Here is an 18,409-nt window from a genome sequence, read left to right as displayed (position 1 = left end):
CTGAAATAGGCATAAAACAGCAAATCTGGGCTGGGCCTTCGGTTAATAGGTTAGTCCCAAAAATAATATAAAAGTGGATAATAAAGCCCAATATAGTCTGAAACAGTAGATAATATAGCATGGAGCAATCAAAAATTATAGATACATTGGAGACATATCATCAGGCAGCACATTGCTCCCCTCCAGCGCCATTCTCGCCCAATGTGGGACTTTACAGGCGTCGAAGATCCGATGAGGCTACAGAGGCCATCGCTAGCTGCTGACACCTTGAGCATGGTGCTCAAACTCCTGACCAGAGAGCCCGAGCCCGCTGACCTTCCGGGGGGGGCTGCCTTCTCTATCTGTGCTCGAACAAGGCAGCCTTTGCTGGGCGGATGCCTCTGTTCGACGAGTGGGGTTGCTTCCAGAGGACCTTGAGGGCCCGCGAGAACCCCGTCTACGTGGCTCCTCTCCTGATTGATCCTACCGCGTGCGCCCCGAGTGTGGAGGCAGGGGGCGCGCACCTCCAGCAGCTGTCTAGAACTCCTCCGAAGCCCCGGCGCCGTTAGCGGCCCAGGAGGCCAAGGCTCCTCGGGCCCTAGAAGGAGCTGCCATAGAACTGACATGACCCCAAGCTCCAGAGGCAGAGGCCCCTGATGCCCAGGATGGTGGCTCCAGAGTGGCTGCTGGCGGCGAGGAGCCCACCAATGGCTCCGGAGCCGCAAGCCAGAAGATCTCGCCGGGCGCCCCTGCCCCCGGGGTCCCTACCCCGCCTGCCCCGCCGGGACCTCCTCCTCCCGAGGATCGCCTGTCGGGGTCCATTCGGCCCTGCCTGTTGCTACGTCTTGAGCTTGCGTTGGTTTTCCTCGAAGAGGAGAGGGTGATGCAGCAAAGTGTAGCGTAAGTATTTCCCTCAGTTTTGAGAACCAAGGTATCAATCTAGTAGGAGGCTCCTCAAAAGTCTCACGCACCTACACAAACAAACTAAGAACTTGCAACCAACGCAATAAAGGGGTTGTCAATCCCTTCAAGGCCACTTGCGAAAGTGAGATCTAATAAAGATAGTATGATAAGATAAATATATTTATGGTATTTTATAATATAGATGCAAAAAGTAAAGATGCAAATAAAGGTAGATTGAAAGCAAATATGATAAGAGATAGACCCGGGGGCCATAGGTTTCACTAGAGGCTTCTCTCGAGATAGCATAAGTATTACGGTGGGTGAACAAATTACTGTCGAGCAATTGGTAGCAAAACGCATAGTTATGAGATTATCTAGGCATGATCATGTATATAGTCATCACGTCCATAACAAGTAGACCGACTCCTGCCTGCATCTACTACTATTACTCCACACGTCGACCGACTCCTGCCTGCATCTAGAGTATTAAGTTCATAAGAACAGAGTAACGCATTAAGCAAGATGACATGATGTAGAGAGATAAACGCATGCAATATGATATAAACCCCATCTTGTTATCCTCGATGGCAACAATACAATACGTATCTTGCAACCCTTTCTGTCACTGGGTAAGAACACCGCAAGATTGAACCCAAAGCTAAGCACTTCTCCCATGGCAAGAAAGACCAATCTAGTAGGCCAAACCAAACTGATAATTTGAAGAGACTTGCAAAGATAACTCAATCATACATAAAAGAATTCATAGAAGATTCAAATATTATTCATAGATAAACTTGATCATAAACCCACAATTCATCGGATCTCGACAAACACACCGCAAAAAGAGTTTACATCGAATAGATCTCCACAAGAGAGGGGGAGAACATTGTATTGAGATCCAAAAAGAGAGAAGAAGATATCTAGCTAATAACTATGGACTCGTAGGTCTGTGGTAAACTACTCACAACTCATCGGAGGGGCAAGGATGTTGATGTAGAGGCCCTCCATGGTTGATTCCCCCTCCGGCAGAGTGCCGGCGAAGGCTCCAAGATGGGATCTCGTGGATACAGAAGGTTATGGCGGTGGAAATTGTGTTTCGTGGTGCTCCTGGGTGTTTTCGGGGTACGTAGGTATATATAGGAGGAAGAAGTACGTCGGTGGCCGCCCGAGGGGCCCACGAGACAGGGGGCACGCCCTTAAGGGGGGGGGCACGGCCCCCTATCTCGTGGGGCCCTCAGAAGCTTCTTGACTTGCACTCCAAGCTCTCCGGATCACGTTTGTTCCAAAAATCATGCTCCCGAAGGTTTCATTCCGTTTGGACTCCATTTGATATTCCTTTTCTTCGAAATACTGAAATAGGCAAAAAAACAGCAATGTGGGATGGGCCTCCGGTTAGTACGTTAGTCCCAAAAATGATATAAATGTGTAAAATAAAGCCCATAAACATCCAAAAGGGGTAATATAATAGCATGGAAAAATCAAAAATTATAGATATGTTGGAGACGTATCAAGCATCCCCAAGCTTAATTCATTCTCGTCCTCGAGTAGGTAAATGATAAAATGAGAATTTTTGATGTGGAATGCTACCTAGCATAATTCATAATGTAATTTTCTTTATTGTGGCATGAATGTTCAGATCCAAATGAATACAAAATAAAAGTTCATATTGACATAAGAAATAGTAATACTTCAAGCATACTAATCAAAGTAATCATGTCTTCTCAAAATAACATGGCTAAAGAAAGTTATCCCTACAAAATCATATAGTCTGGCTATGCTCTATCTTCATCACACAAAGTATTTAATCATGCACAACCCCGATGACAAGCCAAGCAATTGTTTCATACTTTAATAATCTCAAACTTTTTCAACTTTCACGCAATACATGAGCATGAGCCATGGACATAGCACTATATGTGGAATAGAAGGGTGGTTGTGGAGAAGACAAAAAACGAGAAGATAGTCTCACATCAACTAGGCGTATCAACGGGCTATGGAGATGCCCATTAATAGATATCAATGTGAGTGAGTAGGGATTGCCATGCAACGGATGCACTAGAGCTATAAATATATGAAAGCTCAACAAAAGAGACTAAGTGGGGTGCATCCAACTTGCTTGCTCACGAAGACCTAGGGCACTTTGAGGAAGCCCATCATTGGAATATACAAGCCAAGTTCTATAATGAAAAATTCCCACTAGTATATGAAAGTGACAACATATGAGACTCTCTATCATGAAGATCATGGTGCTATTTTGAAGCACAAGTGTGGAAAAAGAGATAGTAGGATTGTCCCTTCTCTCTTTTTCTCTCATTTTATTTTTTTTCTTTTCTTTTTTTTCCTTTTTTTTCTTTGGCCTTCTTTTTTTTTCTTTTTGGCCTTTCTCCTTTTTTTCCTTTTTTCTTTTTTTTCTTTTTTTTTCTTTTTGTAAAGTCTGAAGTCTCATCCCAACTTGTGGGGGAATCATATTCTTCATCATCCTTTCCTCACTAGGACAATGCTCTAATAATGAAGATCATCACACTTTTATGGATTTACAACTCAAAGCTAGAACAAGATATGACTCTATATGAATGCCTCCGGCGGTGTACCGGGATATGCAATGAATCAAGAGCGACATGTATGAAAATTATGAAGGTGGCCTTGCCACAAATACAATGTCAACTACATGATCATGCAAAAAGCAATATGACAAAAGTAATGCGTGTCATATGAACGGAACGGTGGAAGGTTGCATGGCAATATATCTCAGAATGGCTATGGAAATGCCATAATAGGTAGGTATGGTGGCTGTTTTGAGGAAGGAGTATGGTGGGTGTATGGTACCGGCGAAAGTTGCGTAGTACAAGAGAGGCTAGCAATGGTGGAAGGGTGAAAGAGTGCGTATAATCCATGGACTCAACATTAGTCAAAAGAACTCATATACTTGTTGCAAAAATTTAGAAGTCATCAAAAACCAAAGCACTACGCGCATGCTCCTAGGGGGATAGATTGGTAGGAAAATACCATCGCTCGTCCCCGACCGCCACTCATAAGGAAGACAATCAATAAATAAAATTGTGCTCCAACTTCATCACAAAGCGGTTCACCATACGTGCATGCGACGGGAATCACAAGCTTCAACACAAGCATTCTTTAAATTCATAATCACCCAACTATCATGACTTTAATATCACTACCTCCATATCTCAAAACAATTATCAAGCATCAAATTGATCATAGCATCCAATTCACTTTCTACGATAGTTTTTATTATACCCAACTTGGATGCTCATCATTCCAGGACCAACTTTATGATCATAGCAAATACTATGCTGTTCTAAAAGACTCTCAAAATAATATAAGTGAAGCATGAGTGACTAGCAATTTATTCAAAATTAAGACACCACCGTGCTCAAAAAGATATAAGTGAAGCACTAGAGCAAAAACTATCAAGCTCAAAAGATATAAGTGAAGCACATAGAGTATTCTAGCAAATTCTAATCAAATAGGCTTCTCCCAAAAGGTGTTTACAGCAAGGATGATTGTGGTAAACTAAAAAGAAAAGACTAATATAATACACAACGCTCCAAGCAAAACACATATCATGTGGTGAATAAAAATATAGCTCCAAGTAAAGTTACCAATGAACAAAGACGAAAGAGGGGATGCCTTCCCGGGGCATCCCCAAGCTTAGGGTTTTGGATATCCTTGAATATCTTGGGGTGCCATGGGTATACCCAAGCTTAGGCTCTTGCCACCCTTTATTCCATAGTCCATAAAGGCTTTACCCAAAACATGAAAACTTCACAACACAAAACTCAACAGGAAATCTTATAAGCTCCGTTAGTGAAAGAAAACAAAACCGCCACATAAGGTACTGCAATGAACTCATTCTTTATTTATTTTGGTGTTAAACCTACTGTATTCCAACTTATTTATGGTTCATAGACTGAATTACTAGCCATAGATGCATTGAAATAAGCAAACAACACACGAAAATCAGAATCTATCAAAAACAGAACAGTCTGTAGCAATTTGTAACTAACGCAAACTTATGGAACTCTAAAAATCCTACCAAAATAGGAAGTCATGGACAATTTGTTTATTGAACACCATCAAAAAGAATCAACGCAAAAGCACGTTTCTGTGATTTAACAAAATTATATTCGTGCGCGCAAAGTTTCTGTTTTTCAGCAAAATCAAATCAACTATCATCGTAGGTTATCCTATAGGTTCTACTTGGCACAAACACTAATTAAAAGATAAAAAAACATCTAAACAGAAGGTAGATGCAAGATTTATTACTAAACAGGAGCAAAAACAAAAAGCATAAAGAAAATTGGGTTGCCTCCCAACTAGCGCTATTGTTTAACGCCCCTAGCTAGGCATAAAAGCAAGGATAGATCTAACGAGTGCCATCTTTGGCACTAAATTCATCAATAGAGCGCTTGTGATCTCTAGGGATTTATCCCCTTTTAGCAATGGCTAAACCTTTAGGCAAAAATTCAAGAAATTCATTGGTAGCAAAAGGTTCCTTAACGATAGAGAGGCAATTGGGAAGAACACTTATGGATTTGAGATCCGCATCTCCCTTACTAGAAGATTCACCCTTATTTTTAGGAACATAAATAAACTAGGCAATTTTAGTAGGGGTTTTTGGAGTGTTTTTCATGGGGGGAAACACGGAACCCAAGTTTGTAATGATATCCTCAAGTTTACTGATTCTAGCGGAGTCAAGATCTATTTTTTCATTGACCATAGGTTCTTTTTCCTTAAGATTTTTCAAAGTAACTCCAGCCCTAGATCCAAACTGGGTAATGTGATTATGAATCTTTTTATCCAAATTTTCAATCAATTCAACAGTGGCAAATTTATTTTCAATAACATCAAGCCGTTGCATCACATGTTCTAGAGTTAAAACCGTCCCATTAACCAAAAGAGGTGGTGGGCCAAACAAATCTAACATAGCATTATAAGCATCAAACGTATGGCTACTCATGAAATCACCTCCGGTATCAATATCAAGAACACATCTATTCCAAGGAGTAATGCCTACATAAAAATTGCGGAGAAGAAATAGCAAGCTTCCTAGTAGCTTTATATTGGGCATTGCAAATTCTATGCCAAGCATCATTTAAACTTTCTCTCTCCCTTTGCTTAAAATTGTGAATTTCTTGTTCGGGAGTGAGAATAAGGATAGGAGGACTAGCCATGACGACAAGGTAAACGAACTAACACACGACCAAACAGAAAAACGGCAAGAGAAAAGAGAGGAGGAGATTGGGAAAGAGAGGGCGAATAAAATGGTAAGGGTGAAGTGGGGGAGAGGAAAACGAGAGGCAAATGGCAAATAATGTAAATGCGAGGGAGATGGGTTTGTGATGGGTACTTGGTATGTCTTGACTTGAGCGAAGACCTCCCCAGCAACGGTGCCAGAAATCCTTCTTGCTATGTCTTGAGCTTGCGTTGGTTTTCCTCGAAGAGGAGAGGGTGATGCAGCAAAGTGTAGCGTAAGTATTTCCCTCAGTTTTGAGAACCAAGGTATCAATCCAGTAGGAGGCTCCTCAAAAGTCCCACGCACCTACACAAACAAACTGAGAACTCGCAACCAACGCAATAAAGGGGTTGTCAATCCCTTCACGACCACTTGCGAAAGTGAGATCTAATAAAGATAGTATGATAAGATAAATATACTTTTGGTATTTTATAATATAGATGCAAAAAGTAAAGATGCAAATAAAGGTAGATTGAAAGCAAATACGATAAGAGATAGACCCGGGGGCCATAGGTTTCACTAGAGGCTTCTCTCGAGATAGCATAAGTATTACGGTGGGTGAACAAATTACTGCCGAGCAATTGATAGAAAAGTGCATAGTTATGAGATTATCTAGGCATGATCATGTATATAGGCATCACGTCCATAACAAGTAGACCGACTCCTGCCTGCATCTACTACTATTACTCCACACATCGAGCGACTCCTGCCTGCATCTAGAGTATTAAGTTCATAAGAACAAAGTAACGCATTAAGCAAGATGACATGATGTAGAGGGATAAACTCATGCAATATGATATAAACCCCATCTTGTTATCCTCGATGGCAACAATACAATATGTGTCTTGCAACCCTTTCTGTCACTGGGTAAGAACACCGCAAGATTGAACCCAAAGCTAAGCACTTCTCCCATGGCAAGAAAGACCAATCTAGTAGGCCAAACCAAACTGATAATTCGAAGAGACTTGCAAAGATAACTCAATCATACATAAAAGAATTCAGAGAAGATTCAAATATTATTCATAGATAAACTTGATCATAAACCCACAATTCATCGGATCTCGACAAACACACCACAAAAAGAGTTTACATCGAATAGATCTCCACAAGAGAGGGGGAGAACATTGTATTGAGATCCAAAAAGAGATAAGAAGCCATCTAGCTAATAAGTATGGACCCGTAGGTCTGTGGTAAACTACTCACAACTCATCGGAGGGGCAAGGATGTTTATGTAGAGGCCCTCCATGGTTGATTCCCCCTCCGGCAGAGTGCCGGCGAAGGCTCCAAGATGGGATCTCGCGGATACAGAAGGTTACGGCGGTGGAAATTGTGTTTCGTGGTGCTCCTGGATGTTTTCGGGGTACGTAGGTATATATAGGAGGAAGAAGTACGTCGATGGCCGCCCGAGGGGCCCACGAGACAGGGGGGCGCGCCCTACAGGGGGGCGCGGCCCCCTATCTCGTGGGGCCCTCGGAAGCTTCTTGACTTGCACTCCAAGCTCTCCGGATCACGTTTGCAAAAATCACGCTCCCGAAGGTTTCATTCCATTTGGACTCTGTTTGATATTCCTTTTCTTTGAAATACTGAAATAGGCAAAAAAACAGCAATATGGGTTGGGCCTCCGGTTAGTAGGTTAGTCCCAAAATGATATAAATGTGTAAAATAAAGCCCATAAACATCCAAAATGGGTAATATAATAGCATGGAACAATCAAAAATTATAGATACGTTGGAGACGTATCACCTGTGCCTTGAGTCGCTCCTGAAGAGGAAGAGGTCCCCGTACCGCAACGACGACACCTGTCGACCGCTAAAGCCGAGGAGATACGTGGCTGCCAATGAGTAAGTATCTTTGCTCTTGATCCCCTTGTGCACCGTGTTTTCTCACGAATGAGGTCTTGTGGGGCTCCTATGAAGGCAAAACCTCGGGAAGCAGGCATCCCCAAGGATTCCATCTTGACGCCTGCGCACAGCCCCCGGCGCCTTGATCCTGCACAAGGCGCGGGGCCGTCTCCAGTTGCCGTGATGCCGCGAGGGTGCCCTGGAACCGGGCTCCCTGCTCCTTCTCCCTGCGATTCAGCCCGTGAGACGGGGGATGCACCGGTGATCCTTCCTCTTGTTATTGCCGGCAGGGGGTGCCCCTGGGCGGCCTTTGTCTTAAAGTTGTGGGGCTCTACCAGCCAGCCCCTGGCCGGCGGCCGGCGGGGCACCCAGCACCTCCCGAGTGGCCTCCGGGGCTGACGAAGGTCTTGGCAACGAGCTCGCGCTCGCTCGCGGGCGCAGCGCTGTGTGCTTCAGGCTCTTCGATGAAGCTATGCGTGCGATGATCCATCTTGGCGGGGAGCTCGCCAACATCGACACTAGGCTTGAGGCAGAGAACCACTGCCTGGAGCATGAGTGGCAGCGGCTGAAGGTTGCCATTAACCTTGGGAAACTTTAGTGTGACGAAGTCGAAGTGCGTGCGGTGGCCTTGCTTGTGACTTCTCGCGAAGCTTGCACCCGTGCCATGGAAGAGGCCAAGGCGGCCAACCGCCACGCGAGGCGGCCGAGGAGTGGGAGTGAGATCTTCTATCTTCAAATGCGGCTCTTGAGAGTGAAGTCGAGGAGCGTCGTGCCCTTCTGGCCTCCTCACCAGGCGAGGTGGCCCTTGCCGAGGCGGAGCTCCTGAGGCGCCATGAAGATTTGATGTTGGAGACCATGGAGCACAGCATGGCGTTGTAGAGGCTGGAGGTGAGGGAGCGGCAGGCTGCCGCGGCTAAGGACGCCATCACCGCCCGGGAAGCTAGGGTCCAGCTAGAGGTGGAGGAGAGGGTAGCGAAGGCGCGCGCTGAGTTGGTTGAGAGGCACCGCCTGGATCTGGAGCTGCTCGAGGCCGAGCTTGAGGGTCAGACCTCTGCCCTGAAGGCTGAGCTGCAGTCTGTGGAGCAGTGTGAGAGCGCTGCCCGTGGAGCCCTAACTTCCTCCGAATCTGCCCTGAATTATGCATGTGCCGAGATATCCTCTCTCCAGAAGCAAGTCAAAGACACCGCCTCCCTCCTAAAGAAGGCTTCGAGTGAAAAGAGCCACCGCCTGACATTGGAACGCGAGCACGGCTCCATGCTCCAAGGTCTGCGCGTCAGAGCCAACAATGCCTTGGGTGCCATTTATGACGAGAGCGCTCCTCACCCGCACGAGAGCGACTACACCATCCATCTCAACTTCTTCACTGATATCGTGACCCGCCTGGAAGATCATGCCGCGAAAGCTCACCAGCTTGTTGAGCAGAGGAGCCGGGGCCTCCTCGGGCGTGCACTCTCGTGCATCTTCAGCAACCTCCTGAACCTTGATTCCCACTTTGATTTTGGCACCGTGCTAGCCCCCGTGCCTGCGGCCACCCAAGACAAGCTCGCCAAGTGGGTGGATGGCCATGTGGACGCCTTGGTGAAGGAGCTGACTCCTGAGGACGACACGGCTGTGCTCGTAGCTGAAGAAGCTGGCGCAGGTGGTGATGATGAGGAAGATGGCAGCTACGGCGCAAGCAGCATGGATGGGAGTGACGAAGAAGGCGCGTCCATCTAGGCTCATGTTTCTTTTGCTTTGACCTGTATGACGAAAACTTGAACGCATTCTTGTGAGAGCATTTTGAAAAGGGGGTGCCCCTTATGATGTGTGAGATTGTGAAATGCTTTTGAAGTAGCGCCCGGAGCGGGGCCCCGCAGGGCTGTGGGCCGCCGAGCGAGGTAGTTGTTTATGACTTATCTTTGGTTTCGTGGGTCTCAAGTGAGGTCTGGTGTCGTGGTGGACTCCTCCTAAGGCGAGCCCACCGCGGGCTCGCAAGGTTCTATGCCTCCCGAGGGGCCTGCTGGCCTGCCGTAGAGTGCCTCGTGAGGAGCCAATTGCTAGATCGTGGCGAGGTGGGCGCGCGGGGCGGCCGCACCCTTGAGCCCCCGGGTAGGAGATCGGCACCAGCGCGTGCACCGTACCTAGCCCCCGCTCGCGAGGCGCTTGAGGGCAGGGAACAGTCACGAGCTCCAGAAAGAACGCAAGAACTGAAGGCAAGAGAGCGACATGGAACGAGAAAACTCCCCCCATTTTTATAAACGCACGCAAAGCAAACTGCTTCAAGAAGTCGACGAGCAAGTACAAAAAGGAAGGCAAAAGCAAATGGCCGCATCCGGCGTCTAGCTAGTCTTCAAGTCTTTAGTCTTCTCACCAGCGCAGAGCTAAGTGCTTCCGCTAGCTAGGCATAGTCATTGTGGATAGTGTCAACAGCCAGCGCAGAGCATGGTGCTTCCACTAGGACGTGGGCGGGAGCCCCCGAGAGGCCCCGGGGCGGCACTCAGGAGACTCCGGGGCGTGTACAGCCCCACTCATTATTACGTGAGAGTGTCACGAGCGGAGACCTTCACAGGCCGGAGCCTTGCTTCATGTCGCTCGATGAGGACACTACCGTGCGCCACCCCTGACCACCATTGGGGAGATCGGAAACCAGGACAAGACCAAGGGGCCAGGGGGACGCTAGCGGCGTCCTCGGCGACCGTAGGCCCCCCACTGGGGAAAAGGGCTTGTCGGCGCCTTCCTCGGTGGGGAACCTACCTCCAGGCAAGGCCCTGCTCCGCGCGGCGTGAGGAGGGCCGTTCCGTCGGCCTTCCCCCGTGCTGCTCCCAACGTCCTTCGCGCTCCTACGGGGGATCCGTCGTCCTGAGAGTCCTGGTGGCAGCTGCACCCTGGTTCACCTGCAATCCGTGGTCAGTGTAAGCATGCTCCTGCGGCGTTAGCTGTACCTAGAGGCTATCGCCGTTGGAAATGTTGGCGGGGCTTGGTGGCGGCTCGAAGGAGAGCTCGGCCTCGTGTATATCCAGCGCCCAACCTGGCGTGGGGGGTCGGCTAGGGCCCTCTCCCCGCGCGTGCCTTGGATCCATCGCGACTGGGACGTAGGCCTCCGGGCTGCCTGCACCAGAAGCGCCGCTCGGCTACCTCACGTTCCCGCCTTCTTCAGTCGCCCTCTGGTCCTGTTGGCCAGGGGTCGGCACTCCAGCGCGGCCCCTGGTGATGTCACCTGGAGCAGCCCCGCGCCGAGGTGGCACGTTCAGGGTGGCGCGGGCTGCTCCGCGGGGTTGGTCGGCGTCGAGAGGCTCTCTAGGGCCCCTGGGAGGGGGCGCGCGGTTGTGTCGAGGATGAATGTGCACCCCCACTACCACCTGCGACGTGGGCAGGGTGCAGAACGGCACCGCCCCCCTACACGCCGCATCCAGCAGCTCGGCGACCCATTCCAGCAGGGCGCGTGGCCACTTTCCAGCAGCCTGCACCGTAAGAGCTCTGGGGCCACGATGACTGCTGCTCGCATGTTTGCTTGTTCCCTGCGCGTGTGTGGAGCGGTTGCTGCAGCATAGTTCTCAGATCACGCGATGACGCGGTTGCGGCGCGGCGCTAGTGGAGAAGGTTGTGCCACGCGCCTCCCATGGACGGTCCCTCCCGGCGGAGCGCGCGCCACGAGTAGCGCGGAGTGGAGGTATTCCTCGTCAGCGGGCGCTGCTGAGGAGGTCTGGACGACCCAGTGTTCGACGTGCGCTCTCGGGGTGTCGGCCATGGCGTCGGTGGAGCAACGGAGGATAGGTAGACGGAAGAGAAGATCCGACGCACCCCTACCTGGTGCACCAAATGTCAGATTGTGGGATCCGCAAACCCTTGAGAGGTTCGAACTCTGGGGTGCGTGCGGAGATCTCAACCTACCCAGCCTGCCTACTTGTGATCCTCCTAAGCCTAGCGCGACGACCTCAAAGAGACAAAGAGACACAACAATTTATCCTAGTTCGGGCCACCTTGCGGTGTAATACCCTACTCTAGCGTTTTTGGTGGATTGCCTCAAAGGGCTGGGGATGAACTAGTAAAGTGGATGAACCGGCCTCAGGAGGTGAGATGTTTTTGAGCTGTTGTGGTGTGAGCTAGGTCGACCCATCTCCCCAGTCTATGGTGGTGGCTAGTCCTATTTATAGAGGCCTTGGTCCTCTACCCAAATGTTGGTGGGAAGGGATCGACCAGATTTGAAAGGGGACAAGTAGTATAGCTTATCCTGACAAAAGTAGTCTTCGCCTGCGAAAAGCCTCTGGTCGTGACGCTGCGGTGGGCTCGTGATGACCTCCGTCCTGGCGGTCTTGGTCTTGTTGCACCAGAATGGAAACCTTTGGCTGATTCCTCGGGACTCTGCGCCTGTGGCTTGCCTCCCTTGCACCAAAGAGGAAACCCGCGCTCTGCGCCAGCCTGGCGCCCGCCTGGCGCCTGCCTGGCCTTGGTCGTCATGGATCACGTCAGCTGAGCCTCGTGAGGTAAACCTTGCATAGAACTCTTCGCCCCTCGGGAGCCAGCCTGAGGAGGCTGATCCCCTCGGGGGTCTTGGCGTCGTCCGCCTCGCGAGGCTTGGCCCCTCGCGAGGATCTTATGTTGTTGATGCTGAAGCTGGGCCGTACCAGGCCGTTGATGGAGCCACGTGGTGGGCCGCAGGCAGGCAGGGCTGGATACCCCCAAATCCAGGACGCCGACAGTATGGTATCGGCGAAAGTTGCACAATACTAGAGAGGCTAGCAATGGTTGAAGGGTGAGAGTGTGTATAATCCATGGACTCAACATTAGTCATAAAGAACTCACATACGTATTGCAAAAATCTATTAGTTATCAAAACAAAGTACTACGCGCATGCTCCTAGGGGATAGATTGGTAGGAAAAGACCATCGCTCGTCCCCGATCGCCACTCATAAGGAAGACAATCAATAAATAAATGGGACATTTACATCTGTGCCCCTAACTCGAACCCACTACTCAGATTTGCCCCTAATTTTGAAGCATGATCAAATTTGCCCCTCCGCCGTTAGGTCACTACTCAGAAATGCCCTTTCGTAGAATACTCTAGCACTTCCCGTCCAATACTGTAGCACTTTCCGTCTGCTACAGTACACATGGGTCTCTGACGGTCAAAGGCCTTTGACTGGACGGAAGGGCATTTCTGAGTAGTGACTTAACGGTAGAGGGGCAAATTTGAGCATGCTTTGAAATTAGGGGCAAATCTGAGTAGGTGGTTCGAGTTAGGGGCAGAAATGCAAATGGCCCTAAATAAATCATGCTCCAACTTCATCACATAACGGTTCACCATACGTGCATGCTACGGGAATAACAAACTTTAACACAAGTATCTCTCAAATTCACAACTACTCCACTAGCATGACTCTAATATCACCATCTTCATATCTCAAAACAATTATAAAGAATCAAACTTCTCATAGTATTCAATGCACTTCATATGAATTTTTTTACTATATCCCTCTTGGATGCCCATCATATTAGGACTAAATTTATAACCAAAGAAAATTACCATGCTGTTCTAAAAGACTCTCAAAATAATATAAGTGAAGCATGAGAGTTCAACAGTTTCTATATAATAAAATCATCGTCGTGCTCTAAAAAGATATAAGTGAAGTACTAGAGCAATATTGCCTATCTCAAAGGATATAAGTGAAGCACATAGAGTATTCTAATAAATCACGAATCATGCGTCTCTCTCCCAAAAGGTGTACAGCAAGGATGATTGTGGTAAAGTAAAAGCAAATACTCAAATCATACAAGACGCTCCAAGCAAAACACATATCATGTGGTGAATAAAAATATAGCCTCAAGTAAAGTTACCGATAGACAAAGACGAAAGAGGGGATGCCTTCTGGGGCATCCCCAAGCTTGGGCTTTTGGTTGTCCTTGAATATTACCTTGGGGTGCCTTGGTCATCCCCAAGCTTCAGCTCTTGCCACTCCTTATTCCGTAGTCCATCAAATCCTTACCAAAAACTTGAAAACCTCACAACACAAAACTCAACAGAAAATCTCATGAGCTCCGTGAATATAAGAAAATAAATCACCACTTTAAGGTACTGTTGCAAACTAATTATTTATTTATATTGGTGTAATATCTAATGTATTCCAACTTTTCCATGGTTTATACCCCCCGATACTACCCATAGATTCATCAAAATAAGCAAACAACACGCGAAAAACAGAATCTGTCAAAAATAGAACAGTCTGTAGTAATCTATAGCTCTTGAATACTTATGTAACTCAAAAAACCCATAAGAATTAGGAAAGCCTGAGAAATTTGTGTAACAATCTAGAGAAAAAGTAATCAGATCAAAATAATCTTTCTATGAATTATCAAAACTAATTTACTGGGCGCAAAAGTTTCTGATTTTCAGTAGGATCAACACAACTATCACCATAAGCTACCCTAAAGGTTCAACTTGGAACAAACACTAATTAAAACATAAACCACATATAACCATAGGCTAGATGAATTATTTATTACTAAATAGGAACAAAAATCAAAGAGCAAAAATAAAATTGGGTTGCCTCCCAACAAGCGCTATCGTTTAACGCCCTTAGATAGGCATAAAAACGCGAATAGATCTAAGTATTCTCATCTTTGGTATGCAATTCTTCAATTGAACACATATAATACTTAGGAGACTCTTTGGTTTTAGCAATGATCAAACTCCTAGGCAAGAAATCGAGAAATTCATTTGTGGCAAAAGGTTCCCTAACAATATCGAAAAGGTTGGGGTGAACACTTATGGATTTGAGATCTTAATTTTCCTTACTAGAAGATTCACCATTATTCTTAGGAACGTAAATAAACTTGGCAACTTTGTCAGGAGGAAGATTTGGAGTATTTTTAATAGTAGAAAAAGCGGAACCCAGGTTGGTAATAATATCTTTGAGTTTATTAATTCTAGTAGAATCTTGATCTATCTTTTCATTAACTATGGGTTCCTTTTCTCTAAGATTCTTTAGAGTAACTCCTGCCTTAGATCCATATTGAGTAATTTGATTATGAATCTTTTTATCCAAATTTTCAATCAACTCAACAGTAGCAATTTTATTCTCAATAATATCAAGTCTTTGCATAACATGTTCCAAGGTTAAAATAGTTCCATTGACAAAAGGATGTGGGGGACTAGCAAATCTATCATGATAATGTAAGAATCGGAAGTATGACTCCCCAAAAAATTTCCCCCGGTGATAGTATCTAGAACATATCTATTCCAAGGAGTAACACCCACATAAAAATTGCGAAGAAGAACGGTAGTTGATTGCTTTTGAATAGATCTATTTTGAGCATTGCAAATTCTACACCAAGCATCTTTTAGATTTTCTCCCTCCCTTTGTTTAAAGTTGAGGACCTCATTATCGGGAGTGTTAACAATGATGGGAGGACTAACCACAAAACCGAATCAAGCGATCTAACACTCGAGCACACAAGAAGCAAGCGAAAAAGACGAACCGAAGAGGGGTGAAGAAAAGGCAAAAAAATCGAATGTCGTTTTAGAAGTGGGGGAGAGGAAAACGAGAGGCAAATGGCGAATAATGTAATGCAAGAGAGAAGAGTTTATGATGGGTACTTGGTATGGCTTGACTTGACGTAGATCTCCCCGGCAACGGTGCCAGAAATCCTTCCTGCTACCTCTTGAGCTTGTGTTGGTTTTTCCCTTGAAGAGGAAAGGATGATGCAGCAAAGTAGAGTAAGTATTTCCCTCAGTTTGAGAACCAAGGTATCAATCCAGTAGGAGATTATGCACAAGTCACCGAATACCTGCACAAACAATCAATAACTTGCACCCAACGCGATAAAGGGGTTGTCAATCCCTTCACGATTACTTGCAAAAGTGAGATCTGATAGAGATAGATAAACGGTAAAGTAAATATTTTTGGTATTTTTGGTTTATAGATTGGAAAGTAAAGATTGCAAATTAAAGGAACGGGGACAGAAATTGGCAAGTTGACGGGAAACTAATATGATGTAAAATAGATTCAATATAATGGAAAAGAGACTCGGGGGCCATACGTTTCACTAGTGACTTCTCTCCAGATAGCAAATATTACGGTGGGTGAACAAATTACTGCCGAGCAATTGATAGAAGAGCGCATAATTATGATGATATCTAAGGCAATGATCATGAATATAGGCATCACGTCCGTGTCAAGTAGACCGAAACGATTCTGCATCTACTACTATTACTCCACACATTGACCGACTCCTGCCTGCATCTAGAGTATTAAGTTCATGAAGAATAGAGTAATGCATTAAGTAAGATGACATGATGTAGAGGAATTAACTCAAGCAATGTGATGAAAACCCCATCTTTTTATCCTCGATGGCAACAATACAATATGTGCCTTGCTTCCCCTACTGTCACTGGGAAAGGACATCGCAAGATTCAACCCAAAGCTAAGTACTTCTCCCATTGCAAGAAAAACCAATCTAGTAGGCCAAATAAACCGATAATTCGAAGAGACTTGCAAAGATATCGAATCGTGCATATAAGAATTCGGAGAAGAACCAAACAATATTCATAGATAATCTGATCATAAATCCACAAATTCATCGGATCTCGAAAAACACACTACAAAAGAATATTACATCGAATAGATCTCCAAGAACATCTAGGAGAACATGGCATTGAGAATCAAAGAAAGAAGAAGCCATCTAGCTACTAGCTATGGACCTGAAGGTCTGTGGTCAACTACTCACGCTTCATCGGAGAGGCAATGGTGTTGATGTACAAGCCCTCCATGATCAAATACCCCTCCGGCAGGACGCCGGAAAAGGCCCCTAGATGGGATCTCACGGGTACAAAAGGTTGCGGCAATGGAAAAGTGGTTTAGTGGCTCCCCTAGATGTTTTCAGGGTATAAGAGTATATATAGGCAAAGGAACTAGGTCAGGAGACCCACGAGGGGCCCACGAGGTAGGGGGCACGCCCTACCCCCCTGGGCGTGCCCTCCACCCTCGTGGCCGCCTCGTTGCGTCTCCGACTTCATCTCCAAGTCTTCCAGTTTGCTTCTGGTCCAAGAAAGATCATCGCGATTCATTCCATTTGGACTCCATTTGGTATTCCTTTTCTGCAAAACTCAAAAATAGGACAAAAAAAGAAAATGAAACTGGCACTGGGCTCTCGGTTAATAGGTTAGTCCCAAAGATAATATAAAATAGCATATAAATGCATATAAAACATCCAAAAAAGATAATATAATAGCATGAAACAATCAAAAATTATAGATATGTTGGAGACGTAGCAGCGCTCATGCACCTTGTTAGCACGTGCATCGCGGCTGCGGCCACACTCTCACCAGAGTGGGCCGCCGAAGTTTCCCTCATGACGCGGGTCCACGTCCCCATCTTTCACTGGCGCCGATTGAATAATGAAATGATATTTGCGGAGTGAGCTAGTGTGCTTGACACGCCGGCTATGGAATGTAGCCGACGCACCTTCTCGCGTAAGCCAGGCATACTATACATCGGCGGTGCTCCATGATATTTAGAACTGCATCTCACACGGTTGGTGATAATAAACTATGTGGGATGTACTTGATTTTTCATCTTGATTTGAGTTACATAATGGGGTCACAACGGCAATGGACGGTATTTGAATTGCTAGACCTTTTATCTGAAGTGAACATGCAACTATATGTGTGTCGTAAAAAAATTGGAATTATTCAGGGCTCGTTTGGAAATTTTATACATTAAATTGATTTTCTAGCCATTTCAGGTGCACAATTCAAAATTAAAGCACATGCTCCGGCGCACCAACATGGGTTGTAAAATCATGTATGTGTCCATGGGTTTATGCTCATGTCCCATGCAAGAAATGGGGATGAATTTCGAACACCACGGCACCGTGGCTCTCCGGCAAATGTTGAGGTACCTGCTTTTGTAATTCTAGTAAATCCAAAACCCATCTGAAATTCATGAACCTTGGCATGCTATCATGGAATGGCATCAACATGTTGGGGTAAAAAATATTGTCCCATTTGGGACAGGTTATGGTATAAGCTTCTCACAAGAAGCCTCATGGTTCCGTTTGGGAAACGTGTCACCTTTGAGGAAAAAACGATATTCATCGCCTCTTCTTCCTTTCAATTTTTTTCCTGTTGTCAACATAGAACAACAGGAGTGTCGTGTTAAATTTTGGATTTTTTTGGGGACCGTTTGGACATTTTTATATGTTAATCAAGTTTTCTAGGCATTTATGTGCATAATTCAAAATTGAACTACATGCACATGCTCCAGTACATAAAAACGGGTTGCAAAATCAAATGTTTGTCCTTGGTTGCAAGCTTAGGTCACATGCAAGAAATGACAATGAATGTCAAACACCTTGACACTGTCGCTCGGCCGCTAACATTGAGATACATGGTTTTAAAATTCTAGTAATTCAAAAACTCGTCTGAAATTCATGAAACTTGACATGATATCAT

The sequence above is a fragment of the Triticum dicoccoides genome, chromosome 4B (assembly GCF_002162155.2).
Source record: "Triticum dicoccoides isolate Atlit2015 ecotype Zavitan chromosome 4B, WEW_v2.0, whole genome shotgun sequence".
In the NCBI taxonomy this organism is placed as follows: domain Eukaryota; kingdom Viridiplantae; phylum Streptophyta; class Magnoliopsida; order Poales; family Poaceae; genus Triticum; species Triticum dicoccoides.
Note: the sequence above shows the minus strand (reverse complement) of the source record.